This window comes from Balaenoptera physalus, assembly GCF_965194825.1.
Source record: "Balaenoptera physalus genome assembly, chromosome: 5".
Taxonomy (NCBI): domain Eukaryota; kingdom Metazoa; phylum Chordata; class Mammalia; order Artiodactyla; family Balaenopteridae; genus Balaenoptera; species Balaenoptera physalus.
The window spans coordinates 13487323-13513346 of NC_138884.1; the positions used below are offsets into that span (position 1 = coordinate 13487323).

Consider the following 26024-nt stretch of genomic DNA (forward strand, 5'->3'; position numbering starts at 1 on the left):
TAGTAATTAAACACTTAACACAGGATGAAAACATATTTACTTTGGCTTAGTAGTTTTATGCTAGCAAGTATATGCTTAATATTACATAACTATTACAACTTTTTGCCTCTGTATTCAGCATACACTTTAACACTAAATTAAAATTGATTCATCATGAGAATGTGAGACCAGGACAAAAGTTATTTTAAAAAATAAAAATTTTATGGGTTAGACATACAAGTGTATTAATTGTCTTTATTCTTTTATAAAATAAAACCACAATAAGCCTCATTTTGACATAAGCTCTCCTTGCTTATTAACGATTGATAGTACAAGCATATGATAGAGCAAGTAAAGGGGAACCAAAGGATTCAACAGAGCTAAAGAAATTTAGATAGGATTCATATGTAAAATGAATTGTCATGTAAGAATCAGAGTTCTACTATCTGCTAAGTAACATCTATAAGAATAAATAGGATATTAAAAGCCTTTGCATAATAGTGAACATGTTAATTGTTTAAATTGCATAAATGCAACATTAAAAGTTTCCTGTATTTAATTGATACTTTGGAAACTATATTTAGTAAGCATTCAAATTATTTGAAAAAGAACATCAAGTCTCCAAATGAATGAAAGTCATACTAAAGGAAAGAGGAAACTTTCTGAGAATCTGTCATATTCTACTGTGTGTTAGGTCAGTAAATTTACTCAACAATTCTATGAAGTATCACTAATTCCAATTCATTGACAAGAAAACAAAAATTCAGAGAGGTTATGCAACTTTTCCAAATTTACATGGCCAATAAATGGTAGAACCTCTCTTTAAATTTATGTCTGTCTCCCAAATCCATAATTTCATCCACTGGATCACACAAATATTAATGGTAGACACTGGGATACTTATTTTTAGAATGTTTTAAAATTTTTCCATATTTCAAATAGTGCTCATTTAAAAATCTTTGCACACATGTTTCTGTGCAAGTATGTAATTAATTCTGTAGGATAGATTCTAGGAGTTAAAACTGAACAAAGTGAATATTTTAACTCTTGATATATTTGGTACTGCCAAATTATTTTTTCCACAGTCTTAGCAATTTTCAATACACAGTGTACAAGAGTAACTGTTTTCCTCAACCTTGCCACCATTGGAAATTATGATATTTTTTATAATAATGTTCTGTAGTATATGTGAAAAATAGTATCTAATCCAAGAAGGTAATCTCATTATTAAGCATTTTAAGGAGAATTATTTTTTTTATTATTTATTTATTTGGTTGCATTGGGTCTTAGCTGCAGCAAGCGGGCTCCTTAGTTGTGGCACACGGGCTCCTTAGCTGTGGCATGCAAACTCTTAGTTGTGGCATGCATGTGGGATCTAGTTCCCTGACCAGGGATCGAACCCGAGCCCCCTTCATTGGGAGAACGGAGTCTTAACCACTGCATCACTAGGGAAGTCCTAGGAGAATTATTTGTAGTATACCAAAAAAATTTTTAAAAATTTATTTTTACTCCAGCAGACAAAATTAAGTTGAACTATGGTGTTCCATGATGATTTAATCAAAACTCATTAGACTGAATTACTTATTTAGAGACAAAGACCTAGTGTACAATAGCCCCCTAAAAGCTAACATTAACATAGTCGTTGGAGCCAATGATTTCCTTACAGCCATGATTTCTCTGTTTTTTTAGTTATCTATCATTGACATTAAATATTTGCAGAGCTAACCCTTCTTGATTTCATAAATTCCTGGAAATCGGGAAATAGTTTTTACCATCTGCAAAGAGTAAGCTTGGTCAAAAGAGAAAATATCCCATTAAGCAGATGGAGACAATTCAAGGTAATCTCTCCATCTCAAGTAGCTTAACTTAATCACATTTGTAAATTCCCTTTTGCCTTATAAGATAACATTCACAGGTTTCAGGGAATAGGATATCTTCGGGGGAAAATTATTCAGACTATCAAAAAGATACAAATCACCAATCATTAGTATTATTTATTGTGTATTTTTATTCATTGTTTTTATGCTCAACTGAAGTGCACACTTTACAAGATAATTCTTTCAAGAAGAGTAAAACTTGTGAATTCCTTAATTGATTCATTACTCTTTTCAGCCATTTATTCAGAGATCCATAGTCATTTGAACTTTTAGATTTCTTTAATGTAGTATGGTATTATATAACTGTATAGCAGACTAACACAAATGGTCCTACTGAGTTCTCTTTGTTACCTACTTCTATCTAAATTAAGAAATATACAAAACACGATTAAGTACATTCAATTTCCATGGCTATGGTCACACAATTACTGGAAGCATTTTATCTGGGAAAAGCTTGCATATATTTGTGCAATCGCTTCCTTTTCTAATCTCTCTTCCCTATTTTGAGCAATCTCCATCATGCTCTTCAACCCTCATGTATGGAAAAATTAATCTGGACATGGTAATAGTGGTGCTAGGGGAAATAAAAAACAAACTTGAAAAAACATTCTTTAAGAATTAAAGATAAATAGCTGTGTCTTCTCAGAGTACTTATGCTAATGTACATCAGTAATTTCCAAGAAGGTAATTTAGTATGTGATATTTCCATAACTTTAATTAATCACAGACATTTTTTGTACTTGGAACCTCAATTAACATCTTCAGCAACTAATGAATTACAGAAATACTATACATTAAGTATCCACAGACCTTTATTTACAATGGAGAAATCTGAAAAGCTCTAAAAACTAAAAGATAGTTCTTAACTCATTTGGAATCAAAACTAAATGAGAATGATGAGGAGTCTTCTTTGTGTGTTTGTATGTCTTTTCATCACATATATTGTGGGTCTTGATACCTTTGCTACAGAAATATGAATCAGCTTGATTTTGAGGTGCTGCTGCAGACCCCCCTGGCAGTGTTATATAAAACATGGTATACGCACAATATTGCCTCCTGGCTGTGTTATATAAAACATGGCATATGCACAATATTGCCTCCTGGCAGTGTTATATAAAACACGGTATATGCACAATATTGCCTCCTGGCAGTGTTATATAAAACATGGTATATGCACAATATTGCCTTTCTAAATCTCCATTCTCAATATTTAGATGTATCACATTCAGGGGTTGCTGATAAAGAGTTATAGACCTGTATTTTTTTAAACTGCATTATTTCACAGATGGCAAAAAAAAAAAAAGTCTTTTTTTCTTTAAGTTGGTGACCTCAGATCTCAAATGCATCCACATCCCCACCCAAGAATGCTACTATAGTTTCTTAGAGTTCTTTGGAAATAGAAGCAATCAGTAGAGGCTTGCCAAATTTTCCCATCACTGACACTACTAACCTAGCTGCATGAGTACCATGCACTCTGTTTAACTTCTGGGGCAGAACTTGAACTGTCTTCATGCTTACTTAAGGCCACTCTGTGATGTCATCTGCTCACGGCTTCCGCAGTCCTCCCAACAACAAGCAAGTACAGTAAGTCACCTACATATGAACCTTCAAGTTGCAAACTTTCAAAGATGCGAACATGCATCTGGTTCCAGCAAGGAACCACCAGAACCTGTGCCATCAACGTCAGGTATGAGTGAAATTGCAGCTTGCCTTCCATCTCCTATTGCTGAAAATCCTTCAGCTCTACCATCTCCCATCACCTCCTCTCCCTCCTCCAGTCAGTAACTCTTCTTGCCTGTTCACTTGATGCCAGCCCCTCCATGCCAGCTGTTGTACTGTACTACTGTACTTTTCAAGGTACTGTACTGTAAGATTAAAAGTGTTTTCTTCATTTTTTGTGTTTGTTTTTTTAATGTATTATTTGTGTGAAAAGTATTATAAACCCATTAGAGTACAGTACTATATAGCTGATTGTACTAGTAGGGTACCTAGGATAAATTTGTTGGACTTACGAACAAATAGGACTTACGAACACGCTCTCGGAACGGAACTCGTTAGTATGTAGGGGACTTACTGTATGTGAATGTGCACACACCCATGAATCTTAAGTTTCTCCCTTTCTGTGTCCTCCTTCCCAACAGGAGGTAAACATACTGTAGTACCTCTTCTATTACATACAACACTCTTACCTCTCTAAATACCATGCACTCCCTTCCATCCTCTCCCCTTTAGAGCAAAACTCCCAAGTAAGCTGTCCAAACTCACACTCTCTACTCCTCCATTTGCTTTTCTCTTTTCAACCCTGTCCACTCCTGTCCATTGAAATTTCTCTTACCAAGTTACTAATAATCTCCATTATTACAATTCAGTGGTCAGTTCTCTGTCCCCATATTACATCATACTTTGACCCAGCCAATTTGTTACTCAGTTTCGAAAGTAATTTTTTACTTTGCTTCCAATTTTAGTAGCTTTATTTTTTACTTTCTGCCTACCTCAAGGCACTTTCACCGGTATCTCTTCCAGACCTCTAAATGATCTAGTGGCCCAGTGTTTAGTTAGATGACTCTGTCTCTTCTCTGCAGTAACTGCATGTGATTCCATCTATCCTGTGGCTTCCAAATTTGTAAATTTACCACAGTGTCTCTGCTGTGCTCCAGACTAGCTTATTTATTGGCTATCTCCAAGGGAATGTCTAACAAGAATTCCAAACTTGATGTTTCCAAAACAAGAACTGTTGATTTTCCTTTACAAACCTATTGCTTTCCTACTTCTGAAATAATTTTTAACATCAGTAGATTATGCCATTCATCAAAATGCTTAGTCCATAAACTTAAGGGTCATTCTTGAAAGATAATTTTTCTTATACCTTCAAAACCTTTGTCCAATTCTGTCACTTTTCACCATCATTCCTTCCACTGTCCTAGTCAAAGTTACTGGAATATTTCACTTAGATTACCCCCAAAGCCCCTATCTCCCTACTTTCTATCTTTTTTAGCAGCAGCAAACCTGAGCTTTTCAAAATGTAAATTAGTTCATGCCTCTCTTATCAAAACCTTCAAATACCTTCTCACCACATTCAGGTAAAAAGAAAATTCTTACACCCAATAGAATTGAAAACAGGTATTCAAATACTTGTACATGCATATTCATAGCAGCGTGATTCACAATAACCAAAAGTGGAAACAACTCAAATCTCCATCAACTGATGAATGATAAGCAAACCATGGTATGTACATACAATATAATATTATTCAATCATTAAAAAACAAAGTGCTGATTCATGCTACAACATGGATGATCCTCAAAAACATTATGTCAAGTGAAAGAAGCCAGTCACAAAAGGCAACATGTTATATGATTATATTTATATGAAATATTCAGAATAGGTAAATCCATAGATACGGATAACAAGGCCCCTAATTAGCTCTTCAACCTCTTCCCTACCACTCTCCGTTTATATCCACTGTTCTAGCTACTCTGGTCCCTGCTTATTCTGTTTCTTAGTATATTCTCACTCAGTTTCTTTGTGATTGCTTTTTTCTCTGGTTGAATATCTCTTTAGTCAAATCCTGAAATGGCTTATTCTGGTATCTTCTTAAAATATCACTTCCTTACAAAATATCACCTCCACAATAGCTCATGCAAAATTTCCATAGGATAATAGTTGCTTCCTAAATTCAGATCTCCCCAAACATCTTCCAAAACCCATGTAGATTGTAAGCAGCATAACTACCCACACACAAAAAAATCTCTAATGTAACTAGTATACAGGAAATACAACAAACTTAAAATTACCTGAGTGTAAGGAAATAAATTCCTGTAGCAGCAGAGTCTGGCTCTGGAGCCCACACTGAATTAGGGAGACGGACAGAGACTGTGAAACAAAAGAGAGGAAGTGGAGGCCTAGCAGTGGCTGACCACAGATAAAATAACGCCCAGAAAGAGAGATACTGAAAACAAGTCCAAGGAAATACTGAGAACAGGTCTAAGAACAGGTGAGGAAAAAAAGGTGCTTGAAATTATGTGGGACTAAATGTAACAGTCTTGGGAGGATACTATTTCTGAGCAAGAATGGGCAAATTAGAAGGGTGTGGAACATTCCTTGGAAGCTCTGTACTTAAGAGAAAGAAAAGGAATCAAAAAGTTGAAATTTAAAAAAACCCTACAGAAACAGAAGAGAATCACTGTATCAGAGAACCCCAATGCATTAAGAGGAGATACCCTCAATAAAGAAATTGCTTTTCACTTTATCTGTACAACACAGTGTTCGTCAACATAGAAATGTGTAAACCACTAAAATTCTCCTTGGCCTCTCACCAGCTATTGCTTGTTTAGGAAAAAAAAAAGTTATTTCAAAATTAACAGAAAATTATTGACAACATGTATACCAATCTACTATAAAAAGAAAAGAGATATTGAGTATCAAAAAATTTTAACTGATGAAAATTCTCCCCCCACCCTCTCACTTACACATACACAAAAACATCCAAGAAACAAAGGAAAACTGAAACAAACACCAAAACCTTAATCAAATGTCTTTTAAAAAATCACTTGCAGATATGAAAAAATACATTTTGAATAAGTGACTCTCAAAAATAGAAATGGACAAAATATAAAAGGATGTGAAATCAGAGTTGAGTAGATCAGAAATGAAAGAGAAGAGATGGGAGAAAAGGACTTCAATAATAAAGACTCAACTGAAAGTTGCTTAAGGAAGAATAGATTCTCATGGATTTTTCTTTTTTTAATAAGTGCATTGATGAAGCAAATGTGTGGAGAGCAATGAAAGAGCCAAAAAGACAAAAACAAAGTGAAGAGCTAAAAATAATTGTTGAAAAACGTGATAGATAATATCTAAGAAGATACAGATTTCTTAAAATTGGAATCCCTAAAGAAGAAAACCCAAACATAGGAACAGAAAAAAAAAAAAAAATTAAGGCTTAACTCGAGAGGTTTTCAGAAATAAAAGATCTTCAGTTACATATTGAAAGAGCACATTTCATTAAGTCTTAAATACACCCTAGAAAAACTTTCAGCCCTTATGGATATTTTTTGAAAGTCCTCTGGGTTTCCAGGCAAAAAGATGAAGTTACTGCCAAAAAAAGAGAAATCACGTTGGCATCAAACTTCTCCACAACAATATTCAAAACAAGACAACAATGGAACCCTGTTTTCAAAAAAATACAAAGGAAAGACTATGTGAGCCAAGCTGTCTTTCATGTGTCAAGGTTATTAAAAATAGTATTAAACCTGAAAGAATTTAGAGAATTCTATACTCACTAGGGGCTGAGCTTTTTCCATCTTAGTGGTTATTAAACTCTGACAAAATGATGGACAGTAATCACTGAATATATTTAATCGTAGATCTAAGACTAAAACAGAGGTGTGAAAAGGGATAGAATAATAGTGGTAAATATGGTCTAACAAATTAGGAATCTTGCAACTTCAAATAAATGGAGGATAAAGAAGAGAAAAATGGAAAAGAAAATAATTTTCATAAAGGTGATAGACATGTGACAAAGGGTAACATTTAAAGCTTAATTAGTAGGCTAAATAAAGAAAAAAAATGGACTAAGCATTAATGCTTAACCCTATCTCTCAAAGAGCTCAAAATTTTTCTAGGAAAAGTAGAACATATACATTCATGATTTCTCTTATAGCTATTTTCTGAAAAAGTTTTTAAAAATAACATTTAAAAAAGTATGTCTAGATGCTAGGACGGAATTTCTAAATAAAAAAATAATGAAAATTCTATTTTGAATTTAGAAATCTGTTAAAAATTGAGCAAGAAATCATACACTGTATTTATGTCTGCTGTTTGTTGGTTAAAATGTACAGAAATATAAAGATGCCTTTGCAAGTGAAGTAGCAGCCTTTGAAATATCCTTAGTTTAATTCTTATTCTGTTTGGAATAAGCCAAAATTTCTTTCTTTCCCTTCCTTCCTCCCTCCCTCTCTCCATCTCTTCTTTCCTTCCTTTCTTTGTTTCTTTTTCTTTTTTTCTTCTGAAAATGAATATAGTTTTTGAAACTATTCTTGTAGATTGTATGTGTGGGTGGGTTTTATTTTTTTATTTTTTATTTTTTCTCTTTTTGTTCTTGTTTGTGTGTTTTGGTGGTGTTGATCATGGCAGCAGTGGTACTGATATGTCATGTAAATCATCTACTTCCAAATGCATTTTGAAACATAGTGTGTAGCAATTTTTGCTTTTGTGTTCCTTTGCATCAGCTATAGCTAGCTGTTTTCAATATTTTTGCTTAATGAGGTCAAAAGCAATATAAACAGAATTTCTCCTTGCAAATGAATCTCATACAGCTGCATTCAACTATGAAAGAGCTCTCAGAAAAGACTACCCATTAATTTCCATTTCAAAAATATTTTGTAAAGTGGTTCCTGGGCCTTTGTTAATGGCTTGCCTAGTGTCCTCCGGATCACCATATGCTGTCATCACAAAATACCAGGTCTATAGAGAAATGGCCCTCTGATTTTTTTAGGAAGTTGGGAAAATAACACCAAGTCAAATCAGATAATTCCATTTCTTTAATCAAGTACTAATGTGATTTTATGGCATAAAAAACAGAATTTTTAAAATTCCTTATACAACGTCTAGTAGAACTGGCAGTAGATGAATAAGACAATGTCTGAGTGGATGTGAGTGAACTAAAGGAATCTACTGAACGAACTGGGTGACCTTCCACGTTTCCTACTCCAGGAGAAAACAATATGTAACTGGTAAGCAGGATGATGTCTTAGTGGACCATCATCACCCTTGTTTAAGCTGGAGATAAATGGCTGCTCTGTACAGGGGGAAAAAATAATCAGGGTTTGGTGAAAGGTTAGACAGAAGGATGCTAAACACCAAGGACTTCATCATCAGTAAGGAGAGCACAGTCATTCCTCTTATAATGAAAGCATAAAACCAAAGCTGGATAAAACCAAAGGGCTGTTCCAGGAGAAAAGTCTATCTTATTCTCTTTAATATATGATGTTTATATAATCATCTTGCTATTTCATTCTTCTTTGTCAGGGAGAGATCAGTAGCTTGAATTAGATCTTTTATTTTTTGTAGCATAAGGAGGTAAATTCTGTTTGATTCCCTTTCCCACAATATCTGAATTCGGTTCTTTTTTATTACCATCTTGAGTCAGTGAGCTTGGTTTCTGTGCTTTTGTTTACAATTATTTCTGGAAAATATATACTCTGTTCTCACTTCTGAGATACTGTTAATTGTCATGAACTAGAATTTACTCTTGTGGTGGGATACTCAAAGCCTTTGTAGCCATTCCCTGAGTTCAACATGGTGCCCTGGAAATCTGTGAGGTTCTCCTTCCTTGCTAAGGTCTCTCATTTCAAGTATTTTACCTTTAGTTTTAGCTGGTGCTCCTTGTTCATTCCTCTGGACCCCTTCTTTCTAGTTTAGAAGATATTAGTAAGAATTATTCCACACATATTATCCCACATTTTTGGGGGGATAGGGAGTTTTAATAGTTCCCTAGTACAGCTTTTATAACTTCTTTTCATTCCATTTTTTCTTTTTTATATAAGGGTAAGCCAATTAGAACACCACTTACTTTTGCATTTTCCTGTTTGTCTTCTCTTCCTTTGTCTGTCCTTCAAACCCGAGAAAGGCAGAAATGTGCTTTTAGTCAAAACTATGGTTTCACATACATACTCGTATACAGACATACACCCATATGTTGCTTAGCATCATGCCTACACTGTATACCTAAGATCTCTTTTTATTTATATTTTGATCATCCACACAAAAGTCAGACAGAGCAATGAAAATATCTGAAAAAAAACATGCTTAGTCTGCTTAGGCCTGATGCAACATGGTTCAAATCTCCCTACACTTGGTAGGCGCCATGACTTCCTGCCACATCATGATCCGTACATGTATCATCCAGGGCTTGAAGTTGGAATTGTTTCTGTATCAGATTAACTAGTAAGGCAAGATGGCTGTGGTCTCTGAAGAAAAATATACTTATTATTAAAAACTGAAAAGGCTACTGTAGTAATTAAAAAAATCTTTTTGCCTTTGACATTTCTAAAAATATATAGTTGTGTTCAAACATGAGAATTGTATGAGACGGCCTTAAAATACCTGGCTTTTTTGATTTGCTTATCCAAGATTATACTTATTATGGAGAAATAAAACCTTTTTTCTGAAGAAACGAGAAAGTTATAGCTGAGCCAGACCTTACATACGTGTGTGTGCATATGTGATTTTATATATATATATATATATATATATATATATATATATATATATATACATAAATCTACATCACATTATTGTTAAGCATGAAATTGAAATAATTAGATAAAGTTAGAAGTAAAGAAAGCACCTTTAACAGTTAATATTCTGACAACTTTGCTGAAATTCTAATGGAAAATTTTGTATATAATTGCTTACCTGGCAGGATTGATGTGAGGATTACTATTTATGTGACAGAAACATGTGTAAACCATCTTGACCTTCTCAAAGAAAGGTTGTAGCAGTGATTAGAGAATAACATCTGCTTTCCTTTTAACCCCTATCTGAAATCAGATTACATTTTACAATGATAGAGAAAGTTAGTATAATGAAATGGATTCTAATAAGTAAGCAGATGGTGTTGAGAGATGGTGTGGGTGATCATGAGAAGAGTTTTATAGCCTTCTTTGGTTTGTTGAGATTTTTTAAAATCTGTATTTATTGTGGATAACTTTGTTTATTGGCACCATATGCTAATACTATGTAAATACAGGATGTCTACAGATTTAGTTAATATTCCATACATTGAACTTCTCAATGAGTTAAAAGATTTTAAATAAGTCATCATACATCATCCATGTATTGCTCATATTTGAGATTTTCAGCAAGGGTGCTAAAAATGTAATGGTTTTGACTTGCCATTTGAAGAAATATATATATATATATACATATACAGTTACATATACTTGTTATATGTGTGTGTGTGTGTCACATATTAAAGCCTTTCTGTATTGGAGGTTTTTGCTTATTTTCAGTCAATGTTTTTTAGTGTATATGTATGTATTCCCTTTACTATCACTAGAAATTCATACTTTGTGGCTGCCTATATGGTAGGAGATGTTGCATAGCCTACCTGTTAAATCTGTATCAGCACAGAAAGTTACTAGATATTGGCTGCCTATAGGTAGGAGATGTTGCATAGCCTACCTGTTAAATCTGTATCAGCACAGAAAGTTACTAGATATTGGCTGCCTATAGGTAGGAGATGTTGCACAGCCTACCTGTTAAATCTGTATCAGCACAGAAAGTTACTAGATATTTTGATTACTTCTTAATCATTCTTAATCATAAATTATTTAATTCATCCATTTTTGATATTTAAAAGTGGAGGATAAATACCATGTAATCATTTATTGTATTTTTTTTTATTGAATTATAATTGACATACAATATTATATTAGTTTCAGTTGTACAACATAGTGATTCAATATTTTTATACTTTGTGAAATGGTCACCATGATAAGTCTAATTACATCTGTCACCATACAGTTATTACAATACCATTGACTATATTCCCTATGCTGTACATTACATCCCCATGATATTTATTTTATAACTAGAAGTTCTTACCTCTTAATCCCCTTCAGCTATTTCTCCCATCCCCCCAGCCCCCTCCACTCTGATAACCACCAGTTTGTTCTCTGTCTCTGAGTCTCTTTCTGTTTTGTTTTGTTTGTTCGCTTGTTTTGTTTTTTAGATTCCATATATAAGAGAAATCATACAGTATTTGTATTTCTTTCTCTGACTTAGTTCACTTAGAATAATACCCTCTAGGTCCATCCATTATTTGAAGGGTAATTATGAGCCAGCATTTTATAAAGCATATGGTGAGACTAAGAGGAAGAAGTGGAAGGGAGAGTCAAAAGATGATAAAATATTGACAAATCTTGATACAGCTCTCCAGAAGATCAAATTCCATGGTAAAGACTGGATCCAATATAAATAATTATAAAAGAGTGTATACCATAATAGAAATATGCATAATGAAAATGTTTGAGCACTTTGCAAAAAGAAGTGGGATAAATTAATTCTGCTAATGTATCAATTGAAAGGCATATGGGTTTTCTACATGCCAGAGGTAACTGGGCATTCTAATCAGAGGGACATGTATAGAAATAATAATACAGATAACATAAAATTATTTGAAGGTAAAAGCAAATCATTTGTAGGGACTGGAGCTAGAACTTAAAAAACCAGGACGGTAGATTGAGGCCATTGTATGAATAATTATTACATCAGGACAAAATAGACCCCTTACAGAATTTCAGCTAGAGTAGTCACATGAGAAACTTGTGTTTTAGAAAGGTCAGTTCTGTAGACAATATAGAGGATGTGCTGAGAGATTAGCAAGGGAGGGTTTATGTGATAGCCAGTATACTCTTAATTAGCTTTCTCTGAAAAGCAATTTGTGGTCAAATGTAATTGGGAAATTCTCAGTCAACATATATAAGCATTTTCAAAAGACTGACTAATGGATTATTTGTTATTTTAATATGTTAATGTTCACTGTGAAGCATATACACATAACACACACATATGTACCTAATTATGCCTCCATCATTAACTTATTCAGCTATCGGAAAAATATACATAAGTTGCTCAAAGACACACAGCTAATTAAATAATGGAGCTGGGAGTCTGGTCCATATCTGTTTAACTCCAAAGCTTTTAATCACTACACTAGACACATTTCACTGGGAAAAAAATGCTGTTTTAATGGCTATTCATAGGCAATGGCAGAGGGATGGGGAGGGGGAGAAAACTTCAAGAGTGATAGGAATATAATACCAACAGAATTGTTTAAATGCGGAATATTGGGTTCTTAACAAATAGGCTTCACAAGGTAAATTAATCTCTCTGCCTCCATAGTTATCTATCACCATATCACTACCAATCAAGGTGGGTTTTTCCTGCTTACTTCCTACTGAGAATTCCTTGCTGCTAATTCCATCTATTGAAAAGAACAAATACAGTATTTACTGTTAATATGGAAATTAAAACCAAAAACCAAGTAATTATTAGAAAATGGCACACCCTACGTGCACCCAGACATGACACTCGGCAGTTTTTTCCTACTATTGCAGTTCCTTAGCAGTTTTATAGAACATTTTCTTAACCGTTAGTTAGCAAATGAGTTATAGAAGTTGTGTAGCATAGGGCTTCTTTAGGGATTACAATCTAACTACATAACAGGCAGAGAACACTAACAGAATTTTATTATATTAAATATCCTACAGTTTTCACTGTTCAGTATAAATTATTTTTTTCTTGAAGAAAGGCATATAATCATTGGCTATGAAATGTTGGAGAATACTAAACAAGGATGTTTCACTGTTTTATTGAGAATAATTACTTCATATTATTTTAAAATACCAATGTGCTTTGTTAAAAAAAAAAAAAACTACAAGAAAGTTTCTGTTACTCAGAGATTAATTAGTTAGCTGGTAATTTGTCTAGATAATACTTTATTCTAGATTTGCTTTTAGCTTTCCCTATAGTGGTGCCATTGCTCACTACCTTTTCATTTCGAGTAGAAATAGAAAGAAAAGTGAAACCCGTTAATATCAGCTTGTTTAGCTCTGTGTTTGGTGAGAGAAAATGTTGACACTGCATTAAAGTAAAGCTGTTATTTATTTTGAGTTGTTATTTATCCATCACTAGTTTTCAATAATGAAAAGTTAGCTGTGGTTTACCCACCAAGAGATCAATTCCATTTTAAGAGCTATTTATAAAGCTTGGAGACAACCATGAATATAAAATAGTACAATTCATCAGGTCTTAACAATGGACAACCAAAATGGACTAATCAAAATCTAATTTCACCACTGACCCAAAAAGAAAGTAAGTTAAGATTTCCCAGATCCTCTTTTTGTTGGATTAGGTCCCTGCCCTTCTTCTTATTCTTTGTTTTCCTCTATTGTGTCTAGCACAGTGGTGTAATGTCAAGGGAAAGCTAAAAATTCTAGTAAATTGTAGGAGAGCATTGACATGAAGAAGCTCAGGTAAAGGAAGGACAGACTCCAACTCTATACAAAACTTGCATCAAAGGTAAAAAATCTAGGCAATGTTCCTGTAAGTTCTTATCCCCAAAGCAGAAAATGCATATTTAATTTTGTTTTGTTTCACAATATGTGAGTTATCCAGCTCAAGAAGGAGTTAAGTGTATATCAAGTAATATCGGAGAATGTGGAGAAAGCCCTACAGTGTCCATCATGAAATTCTTTATATTGATCAGTGATTTCCAGACTGAGTTCCAATGGATATGCTCAGGGATATACAGGGCTCCATGAGATTTTACTTTTAAATTATTTCAGTGAGTACACACATATTCATATATACTCAAATGTATATACATACACATACTGGAAGAACAAGAACACAATTTTTTAGCTAAGTACCTTCATGCATTTTTTAACCTACATTTGCTTTTGTGTTGGCACCAAGTGAATAATAAGAGTTTTTGTTTATTTATCCGTTTGAGTTTCTCAAACTGGCATCCCAGAACATAGTCTTGGGACCTGAAAGTTTTTAACTTCAAGAAATACTGACAGAGGACCCTTAATTAACCAATTGCTGCCATCATTTCTGTGATTGTCGTAACAACTGGGTGAACTGCTGAACACAAAACAACAGGAAAATGATCGGCATTTGGGTTATCATCATACTCTCCATGTTCATATCCTTCTCCTTTCATAAGATATAGTCTTAAAAATAACTTAAAGTGGCAGAGCACAGCCAGCCAAGTTGGACTTGACCTGGCTTTCCTAGCCTCATGCACACTCCAGCTGCCTCTTCCCAAATGGCCAGGAATACAAGCTCAAAGCCTGAGAGAATTCTCTCAAATGGTTCCATTGCCTTTACCTCCCTTTCCTCTTATCAGCTCCAGATGGTTTCTTTTCTTGTATAAAATCCAAAACTTGGTAATTGTTTCAAGAGAGACATTAAAGGGTAGTAAACATAGTGTAGGGTGTATAATTAAGAGCATGAATTCTGGAGCCAGCTTGCCTGTGTTCACATTCTTTGCTCTGCCACTTAATTGTGTGACATTAGATTTATAAAACATATTATTAATAATTTAAATTGTTAAATATTAATCATATTTAATATTTACCAATAATTTAATTTGAAACCAAAATTAAAATTTTCTTAAGGTGAAGTTTGAGTGCAATGTCATATTACAATTATGACCATGTCCTCATGATAAAAGTAATGGTATGAGGTTAACTAGGCTAAATGGATGGTCTGATCTAATATCCCCATGACATTTTTTCTTTTCAAGCCATGTGACTTTTATTTTAATTCTATTAGGCATAAAATGAAATCTTAATATTCTATTTAAAATACAACGGAATCCTCCCGTTTGCATGAAGATATTAATCAACAACATCATTTTACCTCAAGATCATTAAAAGTTCTCATGCATATGCTATTGTACCACATGGATTCTCATTACCAGGAAAAAAAAAAAAACTAATAAATGATCAGGAATTTAGTTTTGTATAACTTTGCTGATAACGATAGTCAAAGACTGCACTGTCAAATGTGGGTTTAAAAATGGAATTGAATGTATTACTACCAAAAGAAATCTAAAACCATATGCAGCTAACCTTTTATATTCAGGGAAAAACTCATAAAACATACGTTTTGTGATAACTTTTTTATTATACAACATTTTTAGTTGAATTGTTTGTGTTTTTAAAAGAAAAAGTTTAAAAGAAAATAAATCATTTATAATCCTATATTTAAATACAGGCCCATTAACTATATTTGAGGTATTTTTGTAGTCTTTATATTAATTTTACACATAAAACATGAAATTCTGAAAAATAAGATTTACATTTTTATTTGTAAAAATTACTAGAGCATTCTTTAAAACATTCTTATATAATGTTAATAGTCTTATTGGAAATTTCACGGATGCTTATCTAAAACTATTTCACTAGACAATGGAATAAATGTCTTAAAAGGGAATTCAAATTCAAAAAACATGTTAGTAATTTAAAACATCACAAATTTAACAGGATTATTTAACAATATATTTCTATTATAAAGAAGATAGATATGTAATAAAAAGTATTTGTGAAAGAACTGAGGTTTACTGTTTTAAAAATATTTATTTATTTATTTCTGGCTGTGTTAGGTCTTTGTTGCTGCGCACGGGCTTTCTCTAGTTGTGGTGAGCGGGGGCTACGCTTCGTTGTGGTGCGTGGGCTTCTCATTGTGATGGCCTCTCTTTGTTGTGGAGCACGGCCTCTAGGCTTGCGGGCTTCAGCAGTTGTGGCACTCGGACTCAGTAGTTGTGGCTCGCAGGCTCTAGAGCGCAGGCTCAGTAATTGTGGCGCACGGGCTTAGTTGTTCCGTGGCATGTGGGATCTTCCCGGACCAGGGCTCGAACCCGTGTCCCCTGCATTGGCAGGCGGACTCTCAACCACTGCGCCACCAGGGAAGCCCCCGAGGTTTACTTTTGATAGCCATTTGCAAAATAGAAAAGAATTAGGAAACTTGGTTGGTTCTTTTTTCTTAAAAAAAGAAATCTTTAAAAAGTTTCTGTGTTTTCAACTTTGGATGAAGGTATTTTCTTTACATAAATTTTATACTTCAGAGTTTAAATTTACAAGCAGGAAATAAATGAAATATATTAAATGGATGACATCCTAATTATTCTCTTTGGCTATAAGGTTTTCATACAAAAGAAGAATAATCCTACTGACAATATACATAGCATTGTTTTATCCCCTTCTGTTTTCCTCTGAGAGATGAATTTTTTTTCTGAAAGTACGAAGGCAGTAAAGATAATAGTAAGGGCTCAAAGTTAGGAATATTGGCTCAGGCTATGTCAAGTAGTTAATTAAATTAATGCAGTGCCATAAAAAGTGAAATGTAATTTATTATCAAAAAAATTAAAGCAACCTGTTGACGATGATTTTTACCTTATTAGAATGCCTTTTGAAGGTTTATCATCCAGCAATGTTTAGGTCTTTCCCTTAAATTGAAACTAGAGTGAGAATTAATTGTAAATTAAGATAACAGTTATCAGACTTAAATGAGTACATCTCTTTATTTCGAATGAAGCACTGTCTTTTGAGATTATTATTAAAACTCTCTTTTTAAAAAAGAGATGAAAGAAAATTACCTGTCAGTATTTGCTATTATTTTGGTAGAAGAAAAAATACCTACAGTTTGCAAGATAAGTGGAAGAGCAAAACCTAAACTTTTTTTGCAAAAGATACTATGGGTGTGGGTGTGTGTGTGTGTGTGTGTAAATTGACACAATCTAAAAATGATTTAAATCAAATATACTTACTTGTAATAAGAAGAGATGTATAGATATATGTAACCTGAGTATAATTTCCAGATCAGCTATAATGACAGTTGTGGCTTAAACACCAACCATGACTTAAAAAACAAAATTAAAAGTGATTTTTACATCAGAAGACAAGTGAGCTTTTCATGAAATGTTGCATTCAGGCTTGTAAATGAATCATTTAGCTTTTGGGAAAGTTCAGATGATTTATCTTACTTAATGAAATTAGCTCATAGTGTCTTTCAACTGGCTCTAAGGAAAACTTTCTTTAGCTAATTATTCCTTTCTTTTATTTTTTTAACCCTTCATTTCTTGGTCCAGTGTTATGAAACCATGACATCTGCTTTTACTTAGTTTACTACAGGAAGATTCTATAAACTTCCTTATCTTAGGCATTACATCCAAGATATTTGGTCTTTGTTTGCTTTATATTGTTTCTTATGATATAATAATACATACTTATATTTTAAAATTACTAGCAGTACAGAAATATAGAGAACATTCCTTCACTGCAATATCATCATTCCCTCTCTGCAGAAATTTATGCATCTTCACATAAATTTTATGTGAATGCCAAAGCAAATGCAAAAAGTGTATGCGTATGTGTGTGTATGTATGTGGGCATGTGTGTACATGTGTATAGATAGATATAGATACATATATGTTTACTTAAATATTCATATATGGACATATAGAGAGAAGGAAAGTGAGTTCTTTCTTTTTAATACACCAAACATATGATTTAAAAATTTTCTTTCATAATAACTCTAATAGATCCTTATCCTTCTATAAATTTAGCCCCTTGTATATATGCTCCATAATTTATTTTTCCAGTCATGTATTGCTGAACATTTAAGGTCTTTTTTTTTGGATTGTCTTGGCTTGCATTCTTGCTATTATGAACAATGTTGTATTGAATGTGTTAGACCAAAAATCTTTGCAAAATTTTCCAGTAATACATTTTTAGTCAAGAAATACCTAGTTAAAGAGATTGTGCCTTTAAAATTAGACATATTTTACCAAATTACCCTCTAAAATTTTTGAATCAAAATGCTTTCACAACGTTGTGTTGAAATTTACCCTTTGCCAACATGAGCATTTCAAAAATTTTAACTTGTCTTAATCTGCCTTTCTTTAATTGAATATGTAGCTAAGAACAATTATTATTTCCTTTTTATTAACTATTGCCCCAAGTCTTCTATTCATTTTTCTCATTTTGTGCAACTCTACTTACTGCTTTTAAAAGCTATTTATACCGTAATGAATGTTTTCTTTGCTTGCTATGTGTTTTGCAAATATTTCCTCCAACTGGTCATTTAAATTATTTGTCCTTTCTGGTGTATTTTTCAATTGGGAGTTTAATATTTTTAAAACATATTTTTAATACTCAATATTATGTCATCACACAACGACAGTCAAACACAAAAGCTAACAGAATATGCTGATATTACTTAGGCATAAATAATGAACCAGTGCCTCTTTGGGTATATTTTAATCATGGAGGATAAATCCTGTTTCCTATTCCTAAATATATTGGATTAAAGCCATATGTGCATCAGGTTAACTAAGAATAAGGACGTTTTTAGAAAGCTTTAATCATGTGCATTCAAAATAAGGATATAAAAAGCAATAATCAATTACATTTAAGTTCTGAAGTCAAGAATTAACTCACAAAAGTTTTTCTAGGTTTTCATCAGCTGATATGATTATTTGTTTTAAAATGTTTCTAGTATCAAATTTAAGCTTTTTTTTTTTCTTTTTCTGGGTAATTTGCATCATTTCCCCTTTTATAAATTCCGTATTTGAAGAAACACAAAACATATGAAAATTTATAGGACTTTAAAAATTGCAAAAGATACGAACACCTGTGTGAAAGTCAAACATTACAGATATGTATAAAGAAAAAGTTATTTATCTTCCCTTCACTCCCTCCAATTCCATCCCCCTGAGAAGCACAATGTTAACAGTTTAGTGTATATTCTCCTCGCTAAAGAAATGTGCATTTATTCAAACACAAATGCATAATTGTAAAGGCTCATTTTATAAAGTCAGAATCAAATCATTCACATCATTCTACATATTAATCAGGACTCTTGGTTGCAAGTAACAGAAACAGAAAGTAGTTTAACTAAAATGGGGGATTTATTGGTTCACTAAACTGAGAAGGCTTCAAGAAGAGCTGGATCTAGGACTTAAATCAGCACCTGGTTTTGCTTTGTCTTGGTGCTGGTCTTCTCTATATTGGTCCGTTCTTGGGCAGATCTTCCCTTGTGGTGGCAATAGCTTACATCTTCACAGCTCCAAACCTGGAAAAAAAAGAGTACGTTTCTCTTTCAACAGAATCAACGAAAGTTCTGAGGTTTTGCACTCACTGCCTCTGATTGGATCGATGAAATGTCCATTCCTGAGGCCAGAGGAATGCTCTCATTGTGATCTTCCAGTCATGTGTCATGGGTACACATGGACTGAGAATAGCCTCCCTGTCTTAGTTTGGACTTCCATAACAAAAATATACTAGACCGGGTGGCTTGAATAACAAGTATTTACTTCTCACAGTTCTGGAGGTTGGAAATCCAAGATCAAGAGCTGGATTTGACCTGGTGTCTGGTGAGGATACTCTTACTGGTTTGCAGACTCCGAGAGAGAGAGAAACAGAGACACAGAGACAGAGAAAGAGATGGAGATGAAGGAGGAGGAAGAGGAGGAGAAGAAGGAAAAGGAGGAGGGGGAAGAAGAGGAGGAGGAGGAAATGGAGAAAGCATTTGTTGTTTGTAGATTTTCTGATGATGCCCATTCTAACTGGTGTGAGGTGATACCTCATTGTAGTTTTGATTTGCATTTCTCTAATAATTAGTGATGTTGAGCAGCTTTTCATGTGCTTCTTGGCCATCTGTATGTCTTCTTTGGAGAAGTGTCTATTTAGGTCTTCTGCCCATTTTTGGATTGGGTTGTTTGTTTCTTTAATATTGAGCTGCATGAGCTGTTTATATATTTTGGAGATTAATCCTTTGTCCGTTGATTCGTTTGCAAATATTTTCTCCCATTCTGAGGGTTGTCTTTTCATCTTGTTTATGGTTTCCTTTGCTGTGCAAAACTTTGAAGTCTCATTAGGTCCCATTTGCTTATTTTTGTTTTTATTTCCATTACTCTAGGAGGTGGATCAAAAAAGATCTTGCTGTGATTTATGTCAAAGAGTGTTCTTCCTATGTTTTCCTCTATGAGTTTTATAGTGTCCGTTCTTACATTTAGGTCTCTAATCCATTTTGAGTTTATTTTTGTGTATGGTGTTAGGGAGTGTTCTAATTTCACTCTTTTACATGTAGCTGTCCAGTTTTCCCAGCACCACTTATTGAAGAGACTGTCTTTTCTCCACTGTATATCTTTGCCTCCTTTGTCATAGATTAGTTGACCATAGGTGTGTGGGTTTATCTCTGGGCTTTCTATCTTGTTCCATCGATCTATGTTTCTGTTTTTGCAGTGCCTCTTTTTAAGAACATTTAATTAAGAGATTAAATTGTATGTCCCAGAATTGTACATATGTGTGAAGGTGTGTGTGTATTGTATCTTTGGAGAGCAACAATTAGTTAGTGGGTAGAAATAGCTGTTTTAACATCTCTATTGGTATATTGTTGCTTATAGTTTCTTTAATGATATTTTATATGAAGGAGTTTCTCCAAATGTTAATAACTATTCCAAGAAAAAGAGAAGTCAGTAATGAAAATATTTAGGAGAAAACTGCATAAGATACTCATCTCTTAGAGGTTCACAATTGGCCATCAATGATCTGTAGAAGGCTGATAGTGAGGAAATGTATTTCATTTCAGTGCTTCTCATGTCATTCACCCACATATCCTTTCCCTGTAGAACACTTTTAACAATTCTCTGAGTGGAAATTCTAGCAGTGCTAATAGTGTGGTCTTTTCTGAAAAAGGTGTTAAAATCTGAAATTTTAAAAAGAGAAGTAAACAGCATTCCAAATATGAACCATAATTTTTAGTAGATTATCCTAAGGCTTAAACAGCAGTGGTATATACCTTTAAAGGGGGATTAAGACAGTGATATAATAGCCCAAATATATTAAACTGAGGTACTTTTACTCTTCCTTAAGTCAAATAAGCTAAAGTATATGAGAATATGAAGTATGGTACTTTTGCTTCTTGGATGTGGAGAAGTAAAGGATAAAATGAAATTTTAAAAAACTCAAATATATTTACCTTATTCTAAACAAAGGAATAATACTCTATTGTTGTGTTTCTATAGCACTCAGAAAGCTTTAACTGTATAAAACTTTCTATAGTTCACTGAAACAGAATAAAATGCTAAAAAGCATTAATCTGGTTTTTTTCCTCTGAGTTTCTTCCACCAGCTCATTTTCTAGTGGGAAAAAGAAAAAGGAAAAACTTTCTATCAGAAACAATTTACAAACCATTTCAATTAAGTCTCTTACTTTAAGTAATACTATTGGCACAAAACAGAATAAAAAGCCTGGCTCAGAATTATATTCTTTGCCTCATTAATTCAAAACCTGCCATTTCTTTTTATAAATGCCATAATTTCAAGACCTACTAAGATCATTTTAATTCCCTAAGTCATCTTTAATGAGACTCCAAAACATGTTAAGCAAACATGGTCTAATCAAATGAGACCTGAATCTTTCTAGGAGACAAATATATACCAATTTGTGTTTATGGGTATGCAATAGATTTACAGAGACTTTAATGTCAAGGAATGCTCTTGATTCTTAGCTGTCTTAGGATATAGCTCTAAAGATATTAGTTATATACTTATATCGTAGACTTTATTTTAGAACTTAAAAAAATACATAAGGTTGCTTAGCTATAAATTTCTTGACTTCTGGGGATTTAAAATTCCCTTCTGAAGTTAAGAAAATTTGTCTATATAATTTATTACAAATTTAAAGTTTATAGTTTAGCATAAAACATGAAGATTTTCAGAAGACAGGTTTTTAACCATTGCAAAATTCATGTATTTCACACTATTTTATGTTTTTTAAAGTTCCTTAATTCTGTAGTTTGATTGGAGTGGTGACTTCACTGGCAGAGGCAATTGTCAAAATTAATAAACTAAACACTTAAGAGTTGTGTATATTGTTGTATATAAATTAAGCCTCAATTTAAAAGAGTATTCTAGTTACCATTAATTCCTTCTTCTCTCTATTTCTGATGTCCAGCCTTTCACCCATCTACTACCACACTGAAATAAAAGTATAAGGATTACATTAATATAGCATTATTCCTTTGTCGGTGGAGATTAAATATCCTAAATTTCAGTGAAACAAGAAGGTGGGGAAAGAGCAAAAGAAGGAGGATTAGGCTCTATTTTTATCCCTGTGACACAGAGAAACAACTAAAATGGCAATTGGCTCTATTTGAGTATATTGCTTAATGATAACGTGCTCTTCAGCACAAATTTAGCAGACAGTATGCCCTTGGTAAATATTTGTTGATGGAAGGAAGGAAGGAAAAAGGAAAGGAGGGAGGGAGAGAGAGAGGAAGAAATGAAAGAACGAAGGAGGAAATTTTAACCCAAGACCACAAAAGCATTTGGAAACATTTGAGTTCTCAGAAAGTACATCTCTGTAAGAGAAAAAACCTTCTCTATAAGTTTATGCTGAACGCCATTTCAGGCAGATCCTCCATGTTTACATTCTTTAGGATTTACTATTAATTTTAATATTTATTAATTCCCTGATATACTGCAGGCCCTATTCCCTATTCTGGAATTAGTAAGATTAGCTAGTAATGTAGGTCCATATAACTGAGTATTCCCTTCAACCTGTAGGTGTTTTTAGGTTTGTCCCATTTACATTCTTATCACAAAATCAACTTCCCTAGTTGTCAGCTAGGGATGGCATAAATCTTTGCTTAAAAGGATTTAAATAATTTAGGCCTCACAGTATCAGGTAGGATTTGTATGTTTTAGGTGGTTCAATATGTACCATTTACCATTTATAATATTAAAATATTTTAATTTTAAAGTCTCTAACATTGGGACTGGACTTAACTTTGTAGTGAAGTAGGTTTTAAAAAACAGTCAGAAATAGACTTTAAATATAAGCATTTTAGCTATGTAACATGGTTCTAACATAATAGCTTCCCATAAGCAAATATCTACTGAAATTTGAAACATGATCTTTATCAAGTTATTCTGTTTATTTTTTTTCATTTGTATTCCTATGTTAACTCTCACCTCTCCAAATTAAAATATTACAGATTTAAAGAGAATATCGATCTTGAATTATAGATATACATCCATGTTAATGTTGAAAAAAAATCTAAATAATCAGTAATTGTGTTTGAAAGCATATTCATTACTCAGAATAGAATGAAAAGTAAGGAAAATAAATAAAATTCATTCAAAAAATCCATTCTGAAATCTTACTGCCTTTCACGAATAGAAGCAGTGTATTAGCAAGAAAATATATGTATTTTTGACTGACAAACTGTAAAAAGAAAGTAGCTTTTCTTCTTTTTTCCATAATTACTATCTTCCCTTTCATCAGTTACAATCAATTAGGTTTTAACAGGGATTTATGATCCTAGTTATAATCTGTTTCTGCTTTATTCAAATGCTTTCTGAGATTTGCTTTGTAGCTTAATGTTATTTTTTTTACACATTAACTCATTATGAAATGATTTATAGGGCACATTTGGCCTCATAGTCTACTTTAAGCATAGGACAACATATAGATCATCAGGAAATAGCTATTCTATTTGAAGATAAACATGTCTCATATATATATAGAGTCAAAGACATATACTTTGCACATGAAATATCCCTGTATGCCAGGCTTGGCTTTATTTCTTGACGCCATGAAGATTTGCCATTTCATAATGTATGTCCAACGTAGCTAAGTATATTTTAAAGTTTGAAAATCAGTTACATTGTATTCTAGTCCACAAGCACTTTGAGATTTACTTTGATAGTACAGAAGTAGAATGGTGTAGAAAAGGGTATTCAGAATAGAGTTACAATGGTTTTGTGTATGTGTGTGTGTTTGAGTGTGTGTGTGTGTGTGTGTGTGTGTGTGTGTACATGTTTTCCAGAATTCTAATCCTTTGAAACTTATCCTCCAGCCATAGCTTGTCCTTGCCTGCTCGGCATCTTGAGTTTTTGATGCTGGATGAAGTTTATTTATGAATACCTGAATTTAAGAATGGGTTTTCTAAAAGTTTTTATAGGAAATAGCATTCAAAATTTTATATCTGGTACTAGTTGCTAAGACCAAATGAAATTTATAATTTTTTTTCATTCATTTATAATTTTACACTTGCACATGCACATTTTAACTTGCCTACTATTTGGAAATACAAAGAAAAGACAATGACCTGAAACCATCCCATTTTTACTAGGTAACACCAAGAATAGGCAGGCCATGAAAATGGAAAGGATGTTTGTACAGATGTTAGAATTGAAAGGAAGAAATGGGGAGAGTAAGAAAATTGCCTCTTGAATGCACATTGGCAAATCAACTGAGGAATGCAACCAAGGATTTTTTTTGTTCTACATATAAACGCATTTTTTCAGTTCTTCTGGAATTTTATGTATATGGCAGCAGTGCTTTTGTTGTAGGGGTGATTTATTTGTTTCCATTTGGCTACTATTTATTTGAGATGACATTATTAGCTATTTATCAGTGGTTAGAACAGTCATAAAAATTCTTAGGGTCAGTGTTCCCAATGTCTTAGTTTGATTCACTAATGCATAGCAGTTAGACACTCTATTTTTCACATTTTATTACTAACTCTAACATTCACAAAGGAAGCATTGAAGAGAAAATTGAGGTGGAATAGTACAATTTCATAGCATGCTTAGAAAATAAAAATCAAAATAAGTACTAAGTATCACTGGGCAAAGGATGAGTATACCAATGGTTGTATACGTACTGAACAACTCTCTTTTTCCTGGACTCTACAGAGGATATCCACTGGCATGTTTTATTACTCTTTCCTACTAGTGTTGTATTTTCACAATGATAATGCTCAGCAATTCAAAGCAAGTCCATATATTATTGTCTTATTTTTGGAGATGAGGGGAAGATTAGATAAATACTAAAACATGCAGTGTTTTTACAATGAAATTCAGAGTTTAATAAACATTTTTCTGTCTTCAAGTTTTTTTATTGAGGTTATATAACAAAATACTTAAATATACATGTTAACTTGTATTATTTTGTTAAAAGAAAGAACTAAAGAACACATTTTAAAACTTAGGACACAGTTTTTATTTTTCCATGGCAGATTGTTAATGCAAAAATTCCAGGAGCACAACACATACCTATTCATAAGAATGGAAAATTCTGGGCCTCCTCGGTGGTGCAGTGGATAGGAGTCTGCCTGCCAATGCAGAGGACACAGGTTCGATCCCTGGTCAGGGAAGATCCCACATGCCGTGGAGCAACTAAGGTCGTGCCCCACAGCTACTGAGCCTGCCCTCTAGAGCCCGCGAGCCACAACTACTGAGCCTGCGCTCTAGAGCCCGCAAGCCACTACTACTGAACCCGTGTGCCACAACTGCTGAGGCCTGCATACCTGGAGCCCGTGCTCCACAACAAGAGAGGCCACCGCAGTGAGATGCCTGTGCACCACAATGAAGAGTGGCCCCTACTCGCTGCAACAAGAGAAAGCCCGCGTGCAGCAACGAAGACCCAATGCAGCCAAAAATAAATAAATAAAATTTAAAAAAAAGAAAGAATGGAAAATTCTAATCCAGATCTAAGTCATCTAAGTTACTATTTGATTGGTAACATTAAAATAATAATATTGATAAATGTTTTTAAGTTTGGTTATCTCCGTTCCTCATTTTG

The 26024-nt window shown here is 33.4% G+C and overlaps 1 protein-coding gene across 4 annotated transcripts in view; it reads left to right on the forward strand.

Annotated features, from left to right (window-relative positions):
- Positions 1-26024, forward strand: part of GRID2 (glutamate ionotropic receptor delta type subunit 2) — a 1427475-nt gene that overhangs the window by 647602 nt on the left and 753849 nt on the right. The gene's annotated exons all lie outside the window — the stretch shown is intronic.